Source organism: Pangasianodon hypophthalmus, chromosome 3 (genome assembly GCF_027358585.1).
Source record: "Pangasianodon hypophthalmus isolate fPanHyp1 chromosome 3, fPanHyp1.pri, whole genome shotgun sequence".
NCBI lineage: Eukaryota > Metazoa > Chordata > Actinopteri > Siluriformes > Pangasiidae > Pangasianodon > Pangasianodon hypophthalmus.
In genome coordinates, this window is record NC_069712.1 from 29380053 (window position 1) to 29404845 (window position 24793).

The following is a 24793-nucleotide window of genomic DNA, read 5'->3' on the forward strand; positions in this document are numbered from 1 at the left end:
TACATTTACTTAACAAAGCCAAGAGATAATGCACGCATTAGTTGGTGACATTTTTAAATGTATTTTTGAATGTATTTATTTTTAATGTAGCTTCGTCTCGTTCCTGCCCAGTGGCATTTCCATTAGCAGTGATTTTATTAAAGGGAGCCCAGTGCTTTCAGTGTTGCAAATGTTTTTCATATTTGAAGAAAATTGCTGAACCTGTTTTTTTTTTCTTAAGGAGAAAGTTTGTCCTTGCACTTTTTTACTGTTGATATAAAACTATCACTCTCAGAGTCACACTGAATTTGCTTCTACTATTGTATTTCAAGCGTATATTAGAATGTGGCAGAATAACTTGGTGAAATGGGTGTAAAAAGATTTAGAAATCAAAAACACAAGAGTGTGAGAACTCAAGATTTCCACAAGATACATTATATTGCAAATGTAGAAATCGGTATGTTAATGTCTGTTTTTTTAAGGTTTCAGTACATCAGTCTTGTGTCTTGTGCAGTCATTTGTTTACTTCAGACGGCTGTATAATTGACAAGTGGCTGTGTTGTCTTTGGGTAGGAAGTTCCAGGATATCATTCCACCATCTGGATTTGTCATTCTGTGCTTTTTCCCACCACCATATTTCTGTCTTTAAGAATCCTCCAGATTTTTTTTCTTCCATCACTGAATCTCTAGATCTGCAATATGATATTCATGGTTTTGTGTATAATTTTCCTCATGCTCCCTCCCTACCTGACCGGTTTTATGTGCACCGCCTGTCCAATACCTCTTAACATATCCTCTATTGAAGTATAATTGTTCAGAATCGAACGGGGGAGATAAGGCCGCGTGCTGCGAGTGTGTAAGCACAGCTGCTTCCAGCCTCACGAGGCTGTGATGTTCAAATGAAACATGTGGTAAGACTTAGCGGGGGAAGGTATGGAGCAAAACACAGCCACTCTTCCTGCAGGGGTTGAGAATATTAAAGAAAGAAAGGGCTAGAAGGGAAACAAGGGGGAGTCGGGGAGCGTCTGAAATTGAGAAATATGATATCAGGAGAGCACTGTGCAAGGAAAACAAAGTTACTTAAGCCTCCAGCCATTCTTGTTATTAAAATAGTATCACAATTTGATTGAATTTAGCATGTTTAGGGTAGAAGAAGCATAAAGGCCTCAGTCGGCTGGTGGCTGGGGGCAAATTTCAGTCTGTTGCTTTCAGAAGCTGCAGAGAGAACTATTCACGCAAAGCATGAAAACATTATCTATTTGTTATGGTGCCAGCTATGAGTGTGGGTTTGTTTTTGTTTTTTTGTTTTTTTTTGAGAAATCCCTTAGTTTGCTTATCACGTTTAATAGCATGTGGTTTGAAGCGGTTCATTAACTAGTCAAATTCTCTCTCATTTAACAGTTCCACCACATTCTCTCACTGTGCAATCAATTACAAATGCCATCCATAAGCAGCACATACACACACTCAGGCATGATCTAAAAATGTGAAAGTGGATAAATAGCAAGTCAGCACGGAAGATTGTCTTGTGTTACTAGTAAAGCATAAATAGTGCAGGTGTAGGTTGAAGTGTGGAAACTGTGAGATGGAGTCTTTGAAGATATAAATTACAAAGGACACGGCCATGAATACGTGGACAGTGGAGGTTAATAAGGAACACGTCTGATAGAGGTGTTTCCCTCTGTTTTCTAACCAATCATAATCACTGTACAATTCTCTCAATCCCACAGCTCGCACAGTAGCTAATCTAATCAGGAAGAAAGAAACCTGCCCACACACTTAATCTCTGAGTGCCAGTTCTGCCAACATTAAGCTTAGTCCTGCTCAATGCAACAGTGGCATACAGGTTAAGCTTATTAAAAGCCCATTTTTATATTTTTCGGAAAATGATCAATGACCAGATGGTGTGATACAGTCCCACATGAAACAAAATTAGTTACCACCTCAAAGTTGCCTATTTTCCAATAATAGCATGTCCTGAGGTGTTTTATTTCTCTTATACCACAACAATATTGTTATATTATTTATATTTGCAATGTTGTGGAATGCCTACAAAACAAGTCCTGTTATAACTTATGTTATAGGAGCAGTCATTCTCTCACCAGTCTCTGTTTTTTCTCTCTCTCTCTCTCTCTCGTGAAATTTAGACAGCTTTTCATGTTACCAAGAAACCTCAACGTTCTCTGTCTGGCCATTTCAGAAATGTACTGACACTGGAGGCTCCTTCCATAAATGTTAAGTAAATGTCTCCTTATAGAAATCTTCACAGTCTTGTTCTTGCTTGCTAAATGCCAACACTTTTATTTGTTTATTATGTATTAGGTTGTCTGCTGTATAAGACCCTGTGAATGAGCTGTTACTATGGAAATAACGTACTAGAACAAGTGCATTAATATTAACCTGCAATCTGAATTACAGCCAGAACTACTCTCAGTGCTGTGAAGAATTTAATAGCGTTGTGGTATAATTGTTAATATTAATATTTTATACTCCTACAATTTGTCATATTTATCAGAGCAAGTCTTATTCATGTTTCCTTATCCTTGTTTTCTGCTTATCTGTCAACAAATGTTCAAATCTATTTCCTTCGAATTTTTGGACTATCTCTAGGCTTGGCATCTTGTCATATCTACTGTGATTTACTTGCGTGCCCTCATGTGGCCAGTGTTATAGGCCACTAGTGCTTATTTCCTCAGTCAGTTCACACACAGTGTTGTAGCCAAGCCCTCCACTTCTGCAATGTCTGCTCAGGAAATTCAATGGAAATGTGTGGGCTTAGAAACAGAGGTTCTTGTAAAACCACCACAAAAAGCCACATTATATTTTTTTTAAACTGAAATCCAAACTGGCCTTCACAGGTTTGAATGCCTGGAGCTGAACAGGGTGAGTGGAAACATGTGAGTGACCCAGCTGAGCAGATTTAGATCCATTTCAACCACAATCCACTTCTGAAGGCTGTGCTCCAAGCCATCTTTTATGAAGTTCTTCACTACATAGGGGGAATACGAGGGCTGATGCCAAACGCAATGTGAAAGCTAGAGGAGGTAAAGGGTAATGAGTAAAGCAAGATCGCCTCCATGCGTGCTGCAACATTACGAACTCAGCAGCTCCCTGAGATCTTGATACAAATGAAGTCATAAGAAAAGTCACGACCTTTAACCTTTCTGAACTGTTCGGTCAGCTCGTGTGGATTCACATGAATGTGCAATTGCGGGACTGTATCGAGAGGTCAAGCTCTGGGTTTCTTTCAGTGGTGCAGATCCTGGAATGTAGTGATCTAACTGAATATGAAAACATTATCAGGATTGAACACATAGTGTGTGGATAGAAATACAGATACAAACAGGAGGATCTTTAATAACTGCCTGGTCTGAGTGCCATGGCTTAAATTGGGCTTAAAACGGCTGTGCAGTATTTAAAAAAAACAACAACAACAACAACAACTTGGTCCCACCTACAGCTCTAGTTAAAGCCAGTTAAAAAAAATTAAGAGTGATGTAGCTGAGGTTCAGGAACCATCATAGCCAGAATTCACACATCATGTACCATTTATACCTCTGGATTTTTCCATTGATTTAGGTGTTATGGTTCATTATTGGTTTAGGCCACCACACTTTAGGTTTAAATCTGGATGCGGATATTTGAAACATTAGATACAGATTGTGCCTTTGCATTACACTCCTACTGGATTGTGTCCATTAGTCTGGGCATCCGTGTAGCATTTGGCCACCTGCTGTCCTCAGTGCCAGGGCCAGGACAGCAATGGATGGACTAAATGAATGTCCCTGACTAGACAAAAAGTGGAATTCTCGAGGCACTAATTACCCAGGAAATTTCTGCCAACTGGCACTGATGATTCTGCCCAGTTCTTTGTCGCAGCTCTGGTCAAAACACAATGGGAGACAGAAGCATCTGTCCTTAATTCATATTCTAAAGTAAATATATACTTTGTACTCATTCTGTTAAATTGTAATGATGGAGGACTTTTAGAAAGACAGAAAATTTATCCCTTTTCAAGACAATTATCATCCTTCATTCTCATCAAGCCTCTTTATTGAAACAGCGAAACAAATCTTTGTGAGTATAGTTAGAAAATATGTAGCGTAAAATACATAGCAAACCTAGGAAAAGTGTTGCCACCTTGTGAGCCTGAATGACAGTTTTGAACTGCGATCTCTTGAAATCAAGTGCAGTCACACAGGACAGCTTGAATGAAGGCGAAGATGACTCTGTCACTCTCGCATCACCTCATCACCTTGTCACTTCATCATCCTTACAGCAATGAGCAAAATGGGTGCCTGCTGAAGGCGTCACTCCTGCTAGAGAACGAGGCGGAGGAGGGAAGCCCAGTTCAATCAGTCTTTCATTGCCTTTGAACAGATCGTGCTAGTTTACTAAGTGCTCTGTCTGCTGTCTCTCGCACAGATGGAGGTTGAACTCCTAAATCCCTGAACTGGAGGCCTTCCCACATCGAGGGCACAGAGCTTTCCATCAGCAGTTTCGCAGAGCATCTCACATCTCAAACACACACACATTTTTGGTCACAATGGCTTTGGGGTATTCGGAAATGACATTCATGACAGCTGAGCCAACCACTGATCTTTGTAACACTCCGTAACCTAGGATGTTTTAATGACGCTGTCCAAGATACATTAACTAAACACTTAGTAAATGTCTTTCAGATGTTGCATTCCCCTCAGAGTACTGGCAGACGTGAAGGGATCTGTTCCGATTTAGGGCTGTGAATATTTATTGTTTCTGGAGAAAATTGCACATAAGCTCTGGCCTTCAATTCAGTTTGGAACGAGAGCCGACAGACACAGTTGTCATTTTTAAACAGCAAGGCCGTGCTCAGTCTTCCCTGAACATGACTAATTTGAATTTCAATTAACAGCATGGTTGTTTATTCACTGCACCTTAAAAATCAATCATTCAGTTGTTTTCCCTTACACATTTCTATTGGATTCATAATGGGAAACTTAATTATGGTTGCTTGGAGGTATTTTGTTTACAACCTCCTAGAAGCCCAGTAGCATAGGTTCCAGTAGATCTTATTTAAAAAAAAAATCTAATAACCTAGATTAATTCATGAATGTTGTTTGTCATTTATCTGGACTAGGAAAACAAGATGTAATTAGGCATGTTAATTGTAATGCCACTTTCTATCGGATATTGTAGGTTAAATCTAAACTGAAGTGTGCATTTCAGTAGGGTTGAGGTCAGGCCTCTCTGCAGGCCATTCAGGTTCTTCAATGCCAACCTTGGCAAACCATGTCTTGATGGACCTCACTTTTTGCACTGGGGCATCGTCATAGTGGAAGATGTTCTTAATGCTTATACATACTCATCTTAATGCTATACATACTCAGACATTCTAGACAATTGTGTGCTTCCAAATTTGTGGCAGCAGTTTGGGGAAGTCAAGTGTCCAAATACTTTTGGCCACAGAGTGAACATTTAGAACATACAGAAGAACCTTTCATAACCAGCTAAAGTACCAGCTAAAGGTAAAAGAGCTTGTCTTTTAACTACCATTCTCTGGTTAGTGCTGCCTGATCTTCCTGCGGTATTATAAACATCATGTAACCTACAGAACAAACTACTCTTCTAACACAAGATGGCTAACTAAAAAATAAGCTCCGTTTGAAGGATAAGACATCATCCCACCATAACGTCACAGCGTGATGCTGGGGCTGAATGTTAGAAGGCTTGGCACATCTCCAATATAGCTAGTCTGCTAACTCTAGCTATATAGCTAAAATGTAGTGTATAGAACAAAACTACATCTGTCTTCTTCTTCTATTTTGTTATCTGTTCTGTCTGTTTTTTTTCTCTAGCCTGTCAAAAAAAAAAAAATAAAATGGCCCAAAGCAGATATAGTTAGCACTCCACTTAAAACCCACAGCTGACATGTCTGAGCTGGCATAACAGTGTCATCAGGGCAACTCACAGCAGCTTAGGAACATCATATTATAAAGCATTTCTTCTCACCTGACTTAATAATGTTTCTTTTTTTTTTCATTTTTAACAAAGCAAAAGTACTGTAAAAAAAAAAAAAAAAAAAAAAAAACACTGTAGCTTTAAACCAAAAATCAAGCAATCCGTCCTCATCTATCTCTAGTCTAAGTAATATATCCACAGTTTATGCAGAAACATATCAAGATTTGATGCCTCATGATCAGATATTTGCTTAACATCTGTGTTTGCAGATAAATCTTTTAAAATAATAATTAAATGTGCTCATTGCATTTTATGTTGCTTTGCTTAGAAGAGATAGAAAAAAGATGTGATAAAGGAGATTGTAAAACATTTTTAAATAACAGTGATGAGTGTCTCCTGTAACAACATTGGGATGGAAACATACGTGATTTTAGCTCCTTTAGCTCCTCATGTACAGACCATGGTTATTCCTGCATGCACGTTTTTTGTGGTCATTGTCAATTTACTGTTACATTTGTGGCAATAAGGATCCGGATAAAGGAACCTTGTATGCATACAGAAGCTTTATGGCAGTTCACAGCTCTCATTTTCTTCAGCGCCTTGTCCGAAAAGATTACACTTTGCAATGTATTGAAAAATCATTAGTTTCTTGTCCACCTCAGCATTTGTTTTGAAAATCACCTCTGATGATGATGATGCAGGGGAAAAAAACTCTATACAGGGATAACGACTATCATTTTGTATTTTCTGCTTTTCTGTTAACAAGTTCTAGCATCAAAGGTTGTTCTCTCAGCCATGGCACTATGGCTTGGTTGTGGACCTTGAAGCCCAAAGAGACAGTGAAAGTCTTTGTTCTGGGAGTCAGTGGAAGCTCGTCGTGTATGATTCATGAACCTTTGGGCCTGAATTGAGGGCTTTTTCTGGGTCATATGGTTTACAAGTCTGCTCATCAGCTTCACTCTATTATGCTCCCCCCGACAGCTATGCATATTCTGTATCGTAGCATACCTCCTGTCACATCAGCTCCTATTACCAGCCCCTTAAACCTAAAAACCAGAAGGTCTTGGCCTTCTTCCCACTGAGCTACACGTCCAGCCACTCCATCTGCTCCACTGGTGGAGAATAAATCTTCTGTCTGCAGTTTGTCAGGTCACTCACATGCAGTTGTTACGATCATTACTTTCAAATATGTTCGGATCAAATGGAAGCAATTTAAGAGGGGAATAGTGCACTTTATATAAGGCACCCTGAAGAATACTGTAAGAGACGACTGTCCATTTGCTTCATCCCATCTGCTCTCAGAAAGCATGTAATGATATTAAAATTTCATATCATAATCATTGCCTAACCTTTTATGATGGTCTATAATACTGTTACGATATTGTATTAATAAAATATTACAAGCTTTTCTGTACCTAACTGTATGTGCATGTGAAACATTTGTTTACTCACATTTGCTTGCAGGCTCCTCAATTTAGACAGGGGGGGGTTATTCAGAGTTAAATCAAAAAGTTACATCAATATAAAAAAATAATAATTATTATTCCAGAAGGTAACGATAAATCCTATCTATAAGCCAGCTAACCTTCAGAGAGCTATTGTACTGTGCTATAGTATTGTACTGTAACAAATGTATGGTTGTGAAAATATGTTGAAGTAACCATTATCACTTTTTAACATTGGACTTCATTTATCCCTTCTTTAGTAAAGTCAGATGTAAATGTTTGCATTAGCCAAACCGAACTAAAATATTTTCACCAAATTTACAAAAATTTCCTACTAATGTGTGTATGTTAATGAATGCCAATCACCTGTAATGACAGTGGAGTCGGTATATAAAACTGCAGTAACTCTTAGGCTTCTTATTGGTCAGTTTACACAAACTTTGAGGAGCACTCATAGGATATGAACATTTTTCCGAGTTTATGGGATTTCTAGTGTAGTACAGTACAGTTCTCAGTACAGTAAATAGATTCTACAAATTATTTTTGCCAGTTCACTGATAAAAGTTCCCTCACGTTCAATCAGCTCCAATAAAATATGTGGTCTCGATGGCGTTGCACGCTCTGTAAATGAGGCTCAACATCCAGTTAAACAGAAAAGCATCTCCATTTTCCTCTAAGTAAATTGAGTTTCTGGTTTTGCACGGGTAGGCATTTGGGAGGACTAATTAAACTATGAAATGTGCATGTGGTGTACCTGTAGCTGGAAGAGTGAAGTTTTAAAAGTTCATCACTGGTCCTAAAGTCCAATGATGTATCATAATTCATTTTAAAGGTATACTATATTCACATTTTCCATGTGAAAGTTACACACTAAAGGTACAAAATATGGGTCCCTGACGATACCACCCGAGCGACAAGCAAATATAGATATCAGCACTTTTATTTCTGAGTGTGATTTTTTTTTCTTTTCTGTTGGCTAAGGTTAGGACTAAGACTGAACTAAGTTTATCTACACCAATGTATTTATCTACTACAATACAGCTGCACTGTTACACTGAAAACCACTTAAGGTAATAACGTATGTGTGTAATATGAATGTGGATAAGTAATATGTAATTTCAACATAATTATAGTTTTTTTTTATCTTATGGTTTGTTTGTGTTATTTTTACACAAATAAAACAGATTTTATTGAGAAAATCATACTTGTTTTAAGCTATAGATAAATTTAGCTACATCAATACAACACTTCTATAGCCCTAAGGCATTAAGGCTACTACTGCCATGAGGCATTTAATTGGTCCCCACATGGACATCTTTAATAAGCAGCATTTACCTATAGCAATTCATTATTCAGTGTTACTGTGGAAAGCTTACAGATATACAGATAATGGTGAGATCACATCTTAATAAGCATGTTCACAGTAGTAATCCAGAAACCTTTAAAAACTCAGCTTGAATGGTGTTTCATTCTCCACCCCCTCATCCCCTTTGGACACAGTGACCCACTTTGTGTGAAGTGGCCGTTGAAGGCACTTTGAGATTGTCCACCTGGATTTGGTTAAGGGCTGTGTGACTGACCCCAAATGCACCCTATTGTTCTCCCCTTCTTTTCCTGTCTCATCTTCCTCCTCTGTCTTGCCCTGCTCTCCCTTGGTTCTCTGCACCTTCCTGACTTTCTTGTGGCTGCTTGCCAGGTTAAGATTAATTGCATGTAATTATTCTGCCACTGATGTATCAACGGGGGTTCTGCTTATATATCTGGGGGTATTAAGTTGCCTATAGTTTCCTCATTGAGCCGAAGCTAGAGACGAAGCGCGCACTCCACTTCTCCCGAGACGCAAGCCCTAGCACCCACAGGCTCTTTCCTCTCCTGGCCTAATTAGTCTCTCAGCACACTCGTAACACTGCGTATTTATCAAACACAGTAATTAGTATTATGTACAGTATATATGTACGTATTTTGTATTCAGCTACAGCTGGGTTTAAGAGGGTGATGGACGAGGAATTTTTTTTTTCCAGCAACCATTACGCACAGCATTTAGTCAGGTTATTCATTGCTACCAAGTTTTATTGTGTTGCTGCTACTGGACATCTTTTACTGATTTTATGCTATGTTATGTTCTGTTGAATTCTCAAAGCTTATGGTCAGAAGATGTTAATTTTCTATAACAGCCCAGTAGTTCCGGCTGTAATTCAAATCAAATTTATATTTGTGGTATGCCATATGTCACATCACATCGCATCATGTCAGAATTCACTTTGTGCCTCTCAAATAACCTGAACATTGTATCTAGTACTTGATTCTTAATAGTCATTAGAAAAATTGGTCCAATCACACAAAGGAAACATTGGAAAACTGTCAGAAGCGCTTGAAGGGATCCATTGCACTGAGACTTGCACTGACAGGAATGTTTGACTAGGAACTCTGTGACCAGACAAATGGGGTTGCACTTGGATATTTTTATATTTTTGTAAAATTCTCAAAGGTTGGACTCCAGCCATGTCAGATATATGGATGATGCAATGCACTGTCAAATGCACTCAAGATCACTTACACCAATGGCGTCCATAAATCTTTGAATGGTGGGACATCTATATGCTTTAAAATCATTTCTAGCCAGTGCAGAGGGAACAAGAGTTCTGCCGACTTCTCTGAACTCCATGACGGCATGATGTAAGAAACTGCACCTGTGTGTACAGATACATGATCCCCACCACTTATGTTTAAGACATTACAGCCCTCAAATGTCTTCTCTTTAGTCTGTGTTGTGTTTGGCAGTATGATGGAGAAATAGATATCATATCTAACCATCATAGCAAAAGGCTCAACTGAAGGGAGCAGAATAACAACAGGAATTCTAATTACTAATTACTTTATGTTGCATATTTGTCTGACATCTCACATTTCCTACAGTACTTCAGTTTATTAAAGGAAACCTGTGTCATGTTCAATAAACAGTAGTGGTTGAATGCTACATGTTAATTGTAGTGGTAGACCAGAGGTGGTAGAAGTACCCAAATTGTTTACTCAGGTAAAAGAGCAATTACTTTGTTCTAAATAAAAGTTCACTCAAGTTAACGTAGATAAACATAAGGTCTTAAATTTTTAAAGTATGGATGTTAAAGTACAATAGAAAAAGACATTTCTCTGATTTTAGTTCCTGATGGCAAGTTAGTGCTGCTTTCTCCTGGGAGCAAGAGAAAACGTTATCTAAGTTCAACTAACAGCAGCTTTATTCCTTATCTCTCAAATGTTAGCTAGAATAATGAGAAACCTAACCATACAAAGAAGCTGAATGTGAAAAGCTAGCTGTCACAATAAAATACATAGTGTATGTAGCAGCAGATAGATTACAGTGATGGCTATTAGGTCCATTTGGCTGTCACAACATAAGAGTTTCGATCATTCGTATATCAATGTATTGTATTTTATTTTTTTTCAATTGTTTTCAGTTTCGTCTTGCTTAAATGGAGCTCTAAGGCGAGTGTGGTCGTAGACACTATTTTAAAATAATCATACTGCAGGCTTCTACTCACGAAAAATCTGACAAGCTCGAAGGTGTAAACTAATATCAGGTGATTCCTAATTAAGCGAATGGTAAGCCCAGGAAATTGCTTAAGCAGGTCCGTAAACAGACTCTGAATATGAGGAACTTTCCCCCATAAATATTGATGCACTTTTTGGACTTAAGTTGCTGACTCTAAATATGGCCTGATATGATTATATTGTATGTGTGGCTTCACCTAATTGTAGCCTCCTTATGGTGGAATCTCTATATTTTTCAAATTGCCTTTTCCAAAGTCAGTCTGTCTACACTGATGATGCTCCGTGTACTGGGACGTACTGTAAATGAACTGGATCTGAAAGTTGGGGCAGTGAAGCAAAGCCAAGGGGGTCTGTGATATATTTTTTTTTTATTTAGCTACAGTTGTGGAAATTACACCCCATCATTATCAAAGTTATTATATTTATTACTAAATTCTTATAGTTATATTCCTATAGGTTTCTTGAATTACATGTCTTGAACTAAACCTCAGTAACTCTGTCAACAATGACCTTATGTGTTCTGTAGAACGTTCAGGAATAAAAAGCTCTATGGCTCTAATAAACAGGCAAAATATTGTAGTGCACGCATAAATAATAATCATAAAATAAATCTGTACCCAGGGGTCCGTGAAATTTATTTTGCAGTTAAAGGGGTCTCTGGCAACAAAAGAGCTTGAGAACCCCTGCCATAAACAGTGGGTTTAAGCTGAATCACATGCTTACACACCGCCAAGCACTGTTCAAGTCCTCCAGTAGCCACATCTGAATAAACACGGCAAGGAAGGAAGGACTCATTATAATGCTGCATTCACGTCCTTCAAATTCCAAGTTTCTTCTGTTTTTCTAAGACGCGTCTGCTTAGGCTTTTGAAATTGAACCCAGTCTCTGATTTCACTTTTGCTCCAGGAGGCTATCAGACGCCTCTTTTTGTTCATATTGATTTTTGGGCTTGATTTAAGAACAAGGGGAGTCCTGCAGCAGGCGACGAGAGAGAGAGAGAGAGAGAGAGAGAGGGAGATGGAAACATAAAAGAGGAGTGAAGGAGGATGAGGTGTCTCTGGCGAGAATGGTTTAAGTGCTGGTACAAGTGATCCTTTTCGTTCTCTCCTCCCACCTCCCCCCCCCCTTTTTTTAATGCATGTGGCCCTCAGGGCCATCGCCAGCCCACCAGTTTCTAAGAACTGAGAGTGACACTAATAAAGATATACAACAGCAGCTGTAAAAAAACAGAGGAGAGAGTGATTTTGTGCCCTCGCTCACCCTCCTGGTGATATCATTTTACTGGCGTGCTGATATGCTTTTTGCTATTTTCATTGCAGCTCTGGAAGATAAATCAGCTCGATGTGTTAATCCTTTTACTCAGAGAGGGAAATCATTTGTTTTAAACAATTGCAATTTTATCTACTAATGCTGTTACTAATGCTATTGCTGTAGAGATTTGGGATTAAAAACAATCCAGGGGAAATAAATAAAAAACCAGACTCACGATGGTTTAAAGGCTATATTACTAATAGAAGGGAAAAGCAGTTATTTTATTCAAGAGGTTTTAGTAATAGTAGAGATTACAGGGTTTTTTCAGTGTCAAGACAAATTCTTGCAATCATGTTTTGGCATTTTTTGCTTGAGATGTGATGTGGAGATCTATAATTTAAGTAATGCGATTTCCATTTTAAATCACGAGGCCTTGTCAATATGAAGGAAAGAAGATAACAGCTGCTGTGCTATCTTTTATTACTGGGTTGTATGGAACATTGGACCCCCTGGGCTAATCCCATCATTGGGCTTTTCCACTATCTAGAGATTCATCTACTATCCAGCTTGGTAACAAATAGAAACCTTTTCCTTTTATTCCCTCCTACTCTTTTTTTCTCTTGTGTTCTCTGTAGCAGCTACACAGGCTGACTAGAGCTGGTATGAAAGTGGACACACAGTGCAATTTCCTTTCCTGTGTCTTGGGTTGCATAACTGATCTTCAGTGAAAAGCTTTATTATTTCTCAAGGAAGAATCCTAACTGAACCGAACATTCTCCAGCAATAACACCAGCCAACACAAATAGTACTTTTGTATGTGGTTTCTGTTTGTGAATGTTCATTTCGCTTGTGAGTTCTTTTTCTGAATATTCATGTTTACTGGAAAATGTTGAGTCGGTGTGCCCTGAACTTGACACGCCATCACATTTAGCAGGAGAACATGTTCTACTTTTATTTCCTGGCGGTGGACATACGCTATCAATCAAGATGTAGAATTTCCTCATTTTCCAGCGCACAAAAATGAAATACGTTTCCGATTTGGTTTCTCATTGACCTGGCAGGCACAACAGACTAATGAGGCAGTTTGGCGGTTTGGGAAAACCCATCAGATGTAGCTGTGGCTGAATTCTGGCAAACCAAAAAAATTGGCCAAAACCAGACACTTCATCTTTCAGAAATGATCAATATATTTCACCAAAATTGCAGGGAAATGTTTTGATTTACTTTCTCATCTTGCCTTGGCTATGATGATGGGTAATCAAATCACAAATATTTCAATATAAAGATATTTAATGTGTTTCAGGGTGGAGGCTCCTTTCGAGAATACATTGTCAGAATAAAACTTGAAAGTGTTATATAATGGCTCTAGTTAAGTTATATAATGGCTCTAGTCTAGTAGTTAGACTACTTGTATAGCATTGGTAATATGACGGTGGAAAAACATTGAACAAACAGCCAGTGGCATTCCCAAAGAAAGGAAACATGTCTTGTCTCCTGTCTCTCCTTTTGTCTTCTGTAAGAACGCTCTCCTAGTGTGAGAGCACAGCAGGAGTGCACATAATCAACACACACGGAAAGAGGCAGAGCGAGACGCCTGGAGACGCAAAGAAGTACATAAAAGAAGAGACTGAAAAGAAATCAGACCAGAAAATGTCACCAGTACTTTTCTGAGAACTACCTATGGCAAGACTGAGTGCAGATTTGATGCAGTCTAGTTACAGTATGTATTTATGTTTCAACCTTTGTTTTTTGGACCAGAGCAATAATTGGACGCTGTTCAATTATTCAATTGCTTGAGTCTCCCCTAATCCAGACTTTTAGCTTTTGCTAGAGACTTTGATACTTTTTCTTACTCAACATAACCAGTAGTCATGTACTTTCAAAGGTCAAGCACAGAGCGATGTTTCTGCATGATGTGTAGATGGAGGCGATTGTGGAAATGGTGCAAACAGACCTACATGCAACAACCTGGGAAAAGCGTACAACTTGTAGAACAGGCGAGGACTAGGACGTCGCGAACCACTTAAACTTTTTTCAACACAATGACTATTCATTCGAGTATGTACTCTTAGAACAAAATAAATAAGACAAAGAAATTTAACCCTCTGGAGGCTTAAAGTATTTTTGCATTAAGCTTTTAGAATTAGTCATGGTTTACTTCCTTTTAGATAATGTATTGATGTAACAGATTCCAAAGGTCACAGAAAAAAGTAAAAAAAGACCTATGGAAAAAAAAACATTTATATTGAATAAATGAGGAAAACACCCTGAATGAAAAGTTTTTTAACACTATAAAATGCAAACCATAAACCATTAGAAATAAAAAGATAAGGAACTCTAGTGAATTATTTACAAATAAAACAGAGCAGGCATGGGTGGGTTTTTTCAGTCAGTCCTTCAGTGTCCATGGTATAGAATGCTGTCTGCAGAAAGTAATAAACAAGCAAACATTATAGAGGCTGTTTGTTTTATAACAGCATATTTTTACACTCATTTGACATGGGAAAGGTGTAAGAATTTTTATTGACCAACAGATGTCAGCATAGAGCTCGGTGTCAAATGCTCCCAATCATTTTAGCTTCAAATGAGTTACAGTCACAAAAGCTCCGTTCTGCCCGTCACTATTGAGTGAGCGGTAGTACATCTGTCTCATCAAGGGAATCAGGTGACTAAGATTACGAAATCTAATTGGTTAAGGGACTCTTCTGAGTAAATACATCAATTAGTTCATATCCAGCAGATTCCAGAGCTTTTTTTTTTCTTTTTTCCACATTTTATAACATCAAAATATGGTAAATAATGCACAGAAGCATTGTTCCTTCCTAAATTAACAGCCACACAGTAAGTAAATAATTTTGTCTCATATTTAAAACGAGATATCTCTACTTCTGGTTAGGATATGGACATAACCATCCACTCTTTCTCGGGGTTGTTTCTACCTGCCATCGTCTCAGAGTTGTTTGCAAGAATATGATGGGACTGATTTGGACGCATCGGCGCATCCAGTGATTCCATAGGGTTAATGTATTGCAGCAAACATTTAGAGGAATATTCAAAGTACATGCCGTCAGGATTTAATGTTGAAAGGTAGGTGCGTAAACCAACTCTGAATACGAGTAACTTTCCCCAGCGTAAAAACTGATGTAACTTTTGAACTTAAGTCCCTAAAACTGAATACAGCCCTTTATGAAGAACGTGGTTTTGCAGATATTACCACAAGTAGCAAATGGTGTATGTTAAGAGGGGAATGAATGAATGTTATTATCAGTTCAAAGGTTTCTGCATCCCTCTCTCAATGGGATGCATTCTCTATTAGCTTGTATTCCTACTCTTTGCCTTTATTACATTCTCCAATGTAAAAAAGCTTTTGGAGCTTCACAGTTGTCGTATGTAAACCCCCCCCCCCTCCCCCCCCCAATTTCCTTTTCAAAATTTTGACATTTCCTCATGTTGCTATCGTCTTGGATTTTGGTCTTCTGCAACAAAAACCTTTGCAATGAGCTATATCATAATTTGAAAAAAAATTGCTGTGATTGAAAGCTAAAATCACTGATAAAATTGCTGTAGTGCATGGACACAATTTTGGAAAGGCAGTAATCCAACTGTTGTGGTCAGCTACGGGTTTGATACACGTTAGACATCTGAGGCTGAGACTCAGCTTTTATACATTCACTTTGGAGCACGTAATGCTCAACCTCATATCTGGAGTGTTCATGATACTAAGTATTATCTGTCTCTTTTTCTGCCTCTCCATGTCCATGTGTCATCAGTTCCTCCTTCCTCTGCTATGTAGCCAAGCTGGTGTCATCATTTTAATCCTTTTTCCATGCCAGAAGGCCAGCGAAATCTTCTAAAAGGAAAAGGAAAGCTCACAGTCAGCCTCTCTCACACAGCCGCACATCAAGTATTTTCTCATCTCCATCTTTCCATTTCTTAGTCACGTATTCGTCTTTCTTTACACTCTGTAATCAGGGCTGTGATTAGAGTCTGACACTTTAGCTCGACAGCTGCTTTCATCATATCAACAATCCACAGCTTGAATATTTACATTTCAGCATTACATGGTTATATCATCACGCATTGTTTCCATGTTCTCAGGCCACAGCGATGCAGCGCTGTCCACAGGCTACAGGGTCGATTTCTCCCTCAGGAAAACACTCCTGCTTGCACTGTGGTCTGTTTTCAGATCGCACTATTACCAATGCTAATAAGCTGGGAATATTTCACAGGCGATGTGATGGACTTCTCTGTCCTCTAGGGACAGGAAGTGTGCTGGCTGGCATTTACACATTTTCAACTGATCCAGAGCCTGAATAGATTTCCTCCAGGCTACACTGATGTTGTGATATTTCAAAACATCTCTGCATTTCATTCTTTCTTCTGTTCTTCATGCAACAAAATTAGCTGAAATTATCACAGTCCAGCGCCACTGTCTGACAGTTCAATGTAACCACAACGTCAGGCTTAAATTCACGTTTTCTAAATACACTCAAAACACTATGAAATGGCCTTTGACAAAACAAGACAAACATATAACATTTCATTAATACTATCATCTCTTTAAAGTCCACAAAAAGTCCAGAGGAGGACATTTTAATTGGAGACATTTCTCATCTCGATATTTTTTTTGTGGTTAAAGTAAAGGGGCTAAAAATAAATTGAGCTGTAAGTGTATTAGAGATATTAGTGTATTAGTCAGCTTATCCTTCAAACTGTGGTTGTGTTTTCTATCCAGTTTGTCATTTTTTTGTTTTGTTTTGTTTTTAAAGATAGCTCATTCTGCATACTTAATTGCATAATTTAGTCCTGCATAATTCAGCCCAGGAAGTACATTGTCCAGGTATTTTTTTCTGTTTTGAAAATTAGTTAGCTATTTGTTAACAACCTGCATGCTTCTTTTGAATAGTATGCATAGTGTGCCATTATGAACACAGGCAGCGTCATTTCTCCCCACTTTCAGCTCAGCCACTAGTTGAACACACACTCCTGTTTTCTGCCAGACAATTTTTTCCATTAGAGAGGCTGCTGCCAGTCTTTGTTTGAAGCTGTCAGTCAATGAGTTTGGACGTCAGAGGAGCAAGGAAACGTGGAGAGTGACTGAAGCCAGTCATTTACTTTCGAATGAGCAGAGTGAGAAGAACTGGAGGAAATAGTTGCTAGGACAGCATACCTAGTATAGGACAACATGGGGAGTCATTTCAGAGGGCCATATTCAGAGTATAAAAAATTATGTCAGTATTTATGCGGGAAGGGTTTTGCATATTCAGAGTCGGGTTACACACTGAACCCAGACTCGGGTTGCTGTTTTCTTGTGAATTTAGTTGCAGTGCTCGGTGTTATTTTGATATTCAGATTCCACATTGCAGTGCAGTGGGCTCCATTTGAGTGTCAGGTAATACTTTCAGCATACAAAAGCTGGTAATGGCTTGAACTCATCAGTCTATGTGCTTTCATTTGGAAAATGGGTCCTATCAGCATGATCAAGGTCATGTGAATGTTAACGTTCATGTGAAGCAACTGCTAATCAGCATTACCACTGGGAGTCTTTTCACGGGCACTTAGAGTTCTCAGGATCTTGGCTCTAAGCTCCAGGCTATGATTTGCAGCCTGCTGTAGCATCTCACTTCATCATTTCTCATACATCTACGTGAATGATGCATCATCATCCCCGGTCTCATTATGAAATCCTTTTAATATGTGATCCCTGCAGCGTATGTTTAACCCGGTCTTTCCTCCTCCTGGATGCCTGGCAGCTCGTCGCATGTGTGTTAAATGAATTTTTAGTGTCTCTCACCAGCATCTGTTTGCCCTTGCATTTGTTTCCCTCTATGAATATTGGCACATAATTCTGTGTGTGTCTGTGTGCATGTGCATGTTCCTACTGGAGTGTCCATTGCTTACTGTCCACTCATGCACGGGTGGTTCAGGTGTGTGCAATTATGCTGGTAATAAGACCTGGAAGGACTCCACATGTCTCTCATTGGTCTCTCTCTCCCTCTTTTTCTCTCCCTGTCTCTCAGCTGACAGGAAGGACATGCTTCATCACTTCACATCATGCGGCTGTGCGCTAGCTTTTTTGTTTATGCACAAAGCGTTGATTCTGTGTGTGAGACTTTTGCATCATCGGCTTTCATTTATACTGCATTACCATACCCAAGTAAAAAGCACAGAATGTGAGTTCAATGTATATTCATTGTTTTAACATCAAACGCTAGGCTATCATTAGTCACTAAGATGGAGGAATGTATTTGTAACGAGAAGATTAGATTAGCATGTTCACCATGAATCCTAGAAAATCTTTTTGTCCCTGTTTGGATAAAATATCCTGGAAATATTTGTGGGCTGGAGAAGTATAGAGTTGGACTATTATATACCTAAATTACTAGCCCAGCTTTACATTTATGCTAACTGTAATGCATTTTCTTCTTAGAAAACATTGCATACAGGTGTTTCAATCTACATACCATAACCCATCACCAGAGTTTCATGTATTATCTTTGCCTAGCAGGTAGTGGAGTTGGAATTCTGAACAGATTGCTAAAACTTTTTAAAATGCATTTTTAAAAGGCTATTTTTAAAAGGACATGTCATAGAAGCTGCGCTTCAGGGGGTTTTAGGTAAGTTATTGTTCCTAGCACGAGTATAGCCTACATACATGATATGGTCATGTGACTTGCTAATGATCAACTGCAACTCGTGCGGCCATGCACACTACAATAAGTGCTCATAATAAAGGTCAAAACAATCCATTTGTATTAAAATGAGGTTTATGTAGTATGCATTGAATTCTTTAGAAAGAAATCCATCATGAAGACAAATTTGCGTTTGTGATTTATATAGAGATTGCTTATCCCATGCAAATCGATCATAATTACTACACACATCCTTTGCGCCCTTTAACATTACTTAGCAGACATACGTCTGAAAACATCATCCCGCTCCAATAGTACTTTAGGTGTATTATTGTAGAACTTCCACAGATGTGCCATTCTAAAATGACCTTTCACGAGCAATAGCTGTCAGGTATATAAATCATGTTCACTCTATATAATTGTACTGCATACTTTTTATCACACTGTGCCATGATTCTGGTCACATAATCACATCACTTTAGACAGAATGGACCTGGCACAGGTAGCACACACTCCTGCAGGAAGCTAGTGTGTGTATGTGTCCCACTGGCACCATCACCACATAATTATGAGCACAAGTGCCCGCCACTGACAGATCACCTAAAGTCCAGCCAGCAGAAACTCAGCGCACCTGCACATCGTTTCAGCTCCTGGCACCAGCTACAGTGGAATAATAGTCAACAGTATCAAAATGAGGAGAGTACGCTGTTATTGCGAAAGCTGCACGGCCAGGTGTGCCGACGCCAAGAGCCGGCACTGTTTTACAGCAAATACCCTCACACAGCATAGATGTCCAAATGAAATCAAGCAAAAATGGCTTTCATTAATCCTTTCATCCTCCAGGATGTTTTAATTCATCAAGGTGACTAGACTTGTTTCATAATTTTGTAGCTATATCACCATTCTGAGAAACCGTAAATCCAGATGCACAATAATTGTTGTATTGGTAGAATCATTTTGTCCATTTTATCTGCATAAATTTCCATAATTTCACAGTTATACTACAGCGCTGTTGAATGATCGATTCTTTTTGGATAGGTGTTGATTTGATTTCTATAACAGCAGCTCTGATTCTAGTTCTAATGCAAAGTTAACACTAATGAGCTTGCACTATTACGTAACAGTTTCTATAGTAACAACTTAGACAGGGATGGACGCTTCGCGTAAATGGATTTACCATTGGCTATGTTTATATGCACATCAGTATTCCAATATTAATTGGAATTCTGCAATATTGTAATTAGTAATGAGTCATGTAAACGCCGCAATCTGATTGCCCAATTTAGTTTAAGACAATATTCTGATTCCCCAAATTCTCATTCCCACCCCTGGACTATACCTGTTTTAATTGGAAATTTGTTGCAGAAAATCCACTGTAAGGAGATATATGCACATGCTCAGTCCGCAAGGAACTGCAGGTGCTAACAGATGCTTAGCTGTAGGCTAGGTATTTAGCAACTCAGGCATACTTACAACAACCATGTAGACAGGAATATTCAGTGCCTGTACACATAGAAAGTAAAGAGGAGGCTGGTGAGGAAACAACTATTTATAGTTGCTATGTAAGTGATAAGAAATATCTGCAGATATTCCATGACATTAAACTAGACTATAAATGGATAATAAATATGATGCATTGGTATTTATTCATAAAAAAATTCCAATTGTTGTTAAGTTGTTGTGGTATAAGAGGAATAAAACACTTTGGGACATGCTGTTATTATGAAATAATCAACTTTGGGGTGGTAACTGTAATAGTGAATAAAAACCGATATAAACATTAAGCACATGTCAAGCACAGTACCTCAATAATACACTGTGAAAAACCAGCTCAGTTATGTTCAAAGATTTCAAATTCTTTGGTCAAATTGTCTTTGCCAAAAAAACAATTGTGTCTTTTCTAAGGGGCACCAGTATCAGTAACAACACACTCTTCAAAAAAGTTGAAATCAGGAAGCTCTAAAGGTTCTTTGGGTTGTCCCATGGGGGAATCCTGAAAGGTTCAATGTAGAATCGAAGTGTTTCACTATTACAAAGGGTTCCATGTACACTAAAGACCCTTAAGTATCCAAGGAAGTGTCCACAATCAACATAGCTTATAGTAGACAAATTAAATTAAATAATTGTAGATAAATTAAATAATTTGAGGTTAATTTGAGGGTCTTCATGCAGTAGTTTATTTTCAACAACAGGTTCATCAGGTCTGTTGTTTTTGATGAGAGCAGGAAATCCTTAAAGAATGCACAAGACATTCACATACTACTAGAAATGTAAAATACCTTCGATTACCTTCACAGTCCATTCATCAGGGGATCATGCTGTGTGTCTTTAATGTAAAGTAGCACAGTGTGCTCTCCACCACTGCAGATCAGGTACCATCTTACGGTCTGATGAGATAAACCAAGAGGTATTTCGAGCACAGGCGGTTTCCTCCGTACTTTATCGCTCTTGTCCTCCTGCCAGCGCTCAAGCAGCTGATCTCCCAGTCTGTGCTCTCCAGTGATGACTCTTCACTCATGGCTGAGTGGCATGTGCAGATCACAGATTCAAAATCACGCTTTCTTTAATCCTCTCCACATGAGCTTCCACTCAGTGCAGCCTCTAGGCCTGGGCTTTTTGGGCCATTTTATTTCTAGGGTTCTTTAATCATTTGCAATACAGCTATTAACTGTGTGAGAGCAGTGCTTTTAGTGAGTTTGTGGCATGATCATTTGTACAGCTAATTTGTTCATTTCGCTTTTATTTCTCTGAATATTCATTTCATTATAAAAGACATAACCAAATTAAATCACATTACTAAATTCTAACATGGTTCTTATTGATTCTTAGTGACTCTTTTTGTTCAGCTTTAGCATAAAGCTGAGTTGCTATTCTGGGTCAGAAATACTGTTGAATGCAGGAAATTAATATTTTGTGTGTCAACATTTGAATAGATGCAGTGGACTGGCGTTCCATCCAGGATGGATTTTTGACATGCTGAGTAGACTCCAGCAGCAGGAGTAGAACATAAGCTATATCACTGCCTCGTTTGAAAGGAAATGGCCACTGTGTTTGAGTTTATGCACTACTAAAAATATTACCAGTTGCACCAAATAGTCATTTTAATGTCACCTTAAATTATAAATGAAAACTTACACCTAACTCCTAGTATTTTGTGTATTAAAAACAAGTTACTGTATGTAAATGTAATGTTTTATTCTACTGTTTAGCATGTTCACATTAGGGTTAAGGCCGCCTCGTTTTCTTTCGTTGCTATGGTACATTATTAAAATGCCTCTGTTGCTTGATAAATGCAGACGTTAACTGTTTCCCTGCGTCTCGATCATGGGTGAAGTATTTCCTGTTTATGGCGTCATGTCACTGATTGACTGATGATGGTAAAAATCAATTTACACACTTCTACGTGAGTGAAATAAAAACAGATTTTTTTTTTTTTATTTTGCATTGTTTATAGCAAATAGGTGTATAATTTTTCTACATAATTTTCATTTCATTCAGTGCAAACAAAGAGAGTGAGAATTCTGGGAACAAAGGGAACCAAATGTCTGAAGAAATAAGGCATCAAATTGTCCAACCAAATTGTCCAGTGTCGTACATATTGTACATAGGCAATGAAATATCATTCCTGAAGCTGTTGTATAGTTTTATTTTCTACTCAAGCTGCTTTGTTCTGAGGGCTGGTAGACTGGTCCACATATGTTTTATCCACTTTTTTTAAATGTCCAAGTCAGGGCTGCTTCTTCAGCATATCACCTACAGATTACAACGACAGAACTTTTCTTGTTTTTCCCCAACTCATTTCTTCCCATTTCATTCTCTGAAGAGCGAGGTTTGTGCTGATGAGGGCCACGCAGGTGAGATGGATTTCTGGCTATTACTGGAGGGATATTTCAGCCCAAGCTGTTTGTTACATGCTTAACATGCACACATGTGCTTCTGAGATGACCCGGGTTAATAACATTTCTGATATCTCTTTCTTGGAGAGAGCTCAGGATTTCTCACCTGTCCTTGAATTTCTGCTGTTTTGAACTCATTGGCATCAAACAGGGCAGTGGTAGCTCAGTGGTTAAGGCAGGAGACTTAATGTGATAAATGAGAAATGCAATGTCCTTTCACTTCTCTAAGTTTCTCTAGATAGGTGCGTCTGCCAAATACCGCAAACATAAATATGTTGAGAATGTATTGATGGACCGTTCTAACTAATAAATTAGGTTTATTTGTTTATAGCACATTACACAAATCCAGAGATGCTTTACAAAGGTGAAAAGGGGAAAATTCCAACATTTATGCTAACAGTCATGAGTGGTTTATAACGAAACTAGAGGCTAAATTAGGTGGGGTGTGGGCAGATAGTCTTATATTATTGGGTGAGGTAGGGTTGTGAAAATTTACTGGTATGAGAAAAAAGTTTTGACTAACATGGTAGTGATTCACAATTCTCATAAATTGACTAAAATTTGAAAAATGGTGAAAATGAAAATGGTGCTAATTTCATACATGCCAACAAAGCTGTAAACGTTCACTAATGCACACTTGTCAAATATATGTTAACTGTCAGCCCATACAAGTGGTACATTGTAAATTAATTAGAGGAAAGTATTTAATTAAACCTACATCTAACTAGGGTATCCATTAAAATAGCCATCTTAATTAGCAGATTATACCCTTGAGTAACCACAGCTTTGTAGTTGTTGAACATCTAAAGGATGCTGTGTGAACTGCCGGGCGATGTGCAGACTGTAAAGGTCTTTTAAATTTTTTTTTTTTTTTTTTTGTCCGTGTGATGTCTGTTAAGTACAGGGATACTGAGAAAATAGTATTACTACAAGTTCTGTAACAAAAACTTTAAAGGCAAGAAAGACAAGGTGGTTTGAGTTCAGAGACAACAGTGTGAGTGAGCTTCCAAAAAGATCTTCTGACCACCATATCTTTTATTCTGATTGGTCTAAATGTCTAAATGTCACATGGTCGCATGTATCGTTACATGGACGTGGATCGACAGTTTGGGTCCCGGTTCCGGCTCCAGAAAATGAGTACGAGATGTAGAATGTGGTGCTGTGATAATCTCTATCTGCTGCGTTCGGGCCTTTTTCACCACCGTGTATTTGCTCTTTTTACAAAAGTAGTTCAAATGAATCCAGTACTTAAAATATGGCCCTTCCAAACACTCTGCACTGGTTTTACAGTCCAACATCATGTCTGCTATTGAAAAATACATTATATACATTTAAAACACTTTCCAGTTCGTTAAACGAGGTTCTAAAATTGTCCCCATGGGTAGACTAATCAGAATAGTTTTCTATTTCAGAGTCCTTATGGCTTAATTGCCTCAAAACAATTCTGTGCCCCCGAATGATGGTGTCTGTAGTAGAAAGATGGATACTGTGTTCTTTTTATTGCCGATAAATATCATTCAGAAGTCAGCATAATACTGGATTGTACAGTTATAGTGCCTCAAATTTCTCATACTGTCCCACTCTTAAGCTGAGGAGGTTCTGAATTCTGGTGTTATTCTACAGATATTGTAGAATGTTGTGCTACGTGTTTCATAAACAGAACGTTTCGATTTTTTTGGTTGTTGTCAAGCTGCAGGTAACAGCCCGAGGTTCTGTTTCTCACACAGTGTCTCTCCTTGCTTTTTAATCGTTCCTGCTCCGCTCAGGGTTTTTTCTCCTCCCACTCCTGGACATATGGACTTCTGAGGTCAATAGGGCAGAGAGGAAGATCCTTTTTTTCTCCTACTGCCTGAGGCACAGATGTTCCACGGTCACTGATTTTCATCTGGAAGGTATGACTGACCTCTCTGATCAGCATCCTCTGAGCTCTCCTTGTTCTCTGTGCCTGGTGAAAGAAAGCAAGGTGGCGCGAGGGGGCAACAAGTGTGTCTGAGTGGTATGTGTGTTGGTGAGTGCGTAATGACCTTGTGCATTTTCAGATGTTTTCTTTTACTCAGTGGGCAGAGACATTGGCTCTTTTCTTAGTAATTGTAACTACACA

General features: G+C 38.5%; 1 protein-coding gene and 1 long non-coding RNA gene across 6 annotated transcripts in view; one reads left to right on the forward strand and one right to left on the reverse strand.

Annotated features, from left to right (window-relative positions):
- macrod2 (mono-ADP ribosylhydrolase 2) overlaps window positions 1-24793 on the forward strand; it is a 549845-nt gene that overhangs the window by 464552 nt on the left and 60500 nt on the right. The window lies entirely within an intron of this gene.
- On the reverse strand, window positions 14670-24550 carry LOC117596864 (uncharacterized). The gene is made up of 3 exons (XR_008301535.1): window positions 21086-24550; window positions 20270-20299; window positions 14670-16014 (listed from the first exon to the last, which is right to left on the reverse strand). It is a non-coding gene; the product is annotated as an uncharacterized LOC117596864 (long non-coding RNA).